The sequence below is a fragment of the Somniosus microcephalus genome, unplaced genomic scaffold (genome assembly GCF_052327205.1).
Source record: "Somniosus microcephalus isolate GS21.2 unplaced genomic scaffold, FLI_Smic_1.0 unresolved_chr8, whole genome shotgun sequence".
Taxonomy (NCBI): Eukaryota; Metazoa; Chordata; class Chondrichthyes; order Squaliformes; family Somniosidae; genus Somniosus; species Somniosus microcephalus.
In genome coordinates, this window is record NW_028225186.1 from 47249408 (window position 1) to 47250606 (window position 1199).

Genomic DNA, 1199 nt, shown 5'->3' on the forward strand with positions numbered 1-1199 from the left:
TATGGGGAACGGGCGGCAAAGTTGCGTTGTGTCGAAGATCTCATCAGCCACGAACTTTTTAAATGGCGGGCTCGAGGGGCCGAATGGCCCAATCCTGCTCCTATTTTTTCTTTTGGGGAAGGTTAGTTTCTTAATTATGTAATTTTTGAGCAGCTAAACAACGTTGGAAGGAAACTCCCACGGGACGTAGAAAAGTGCAAAATCTTAGCTCTACCGAGAGCTCATGCACCTGAGAGGTTAACCCTGTGTTTCTCTGTCCACAGATCTTCCAGGACCTTCGAAGTGTTTCCAGCATTTAATCAACAATTCCAGATGCAGTATCTGCTGCATATTGCTTTTTATGTTAACGCAGTGTCCCCGCTTGTATTAACAAAAGTCAAAAATAAATTGTAGCTACCAGAAAATAGAATCGATTAAGTCGGCGTGCATTGGTGGTTCAGGGGTAGAATTCTCGCCTGCCACGCGGGAGACCCGGGTTCGATTCCCGGCCAATGCAGGCTAATTTTTTTAACAATTCATTTCATAGCAAACACATCACATGAGCATAAATAATTTATTAGCTGTACCTGTGCAAGTGGATCAAGGGTATGAATGTTCTGCTCCTGTTGCTGTGCAACAGCTTTGAGGGGCTGAATGGCATCCTGTTCCTGTGTAACAGGCTCGATTCTTACTCTGACAGACATTGCATTGCTCACTTCCTCGTTAGTCTCGTTGTGAGTATCCCCGCCTGTCACGCGGGAGACCGGGGTGAAATTCCCCGACGGGAAGGAATTTTAACATCCCCAATTTTAAACGTTTTGGCAGCACCTTAAAGCGCTCCTTGGAAAAGATCAACAGCGAAAGATTGAACCTAAAACAATTTTAAACGGTGAGGAACTGCATAAAAACCTCCTGCATCAATTCCTCGTTAGCATAGTGTTCTCCTTCTGTTTGTCTTTTGTGCGGGGCACTGCGGAACGAGAGAGGACAGGGAAATGCAGATAACAGCGGGAGAAAGCACGTCTGATCTTTCAAGTGGACAGCACTGGCACGATTGGCCGAATGGCCTCACACTGTACTGCACGCCTCCATGAATCATACGGATATCTGAGACATACTCACACAAAGTGAGCACACATCTGTGTTCGTGCATATGTTTGAGTCTTTGTCTCAAGCAGTGCATTACTGTTTCCTCTGTATTGTCCTTGATATTTTGGTGC

General features: G+C 45.6%; 1 non-coding gene across 1 annotated transcript; it reads left to right on the forward strand.

Moving 5' to 3' along the window:
• Nucleotides 1–425: 425 nt before the first annotated feature.
• On the forward strand, nucleotides 426–496 carry trnag-gcc (transfer RNA glycine (anticodon GCC)). Its single transcript has one exon. It is a non-coding gene; the product is annotated as a tRNA-Gly (tRNA).
• Nucleotides 497–1199: the final 703 nt, after the last annotated feature.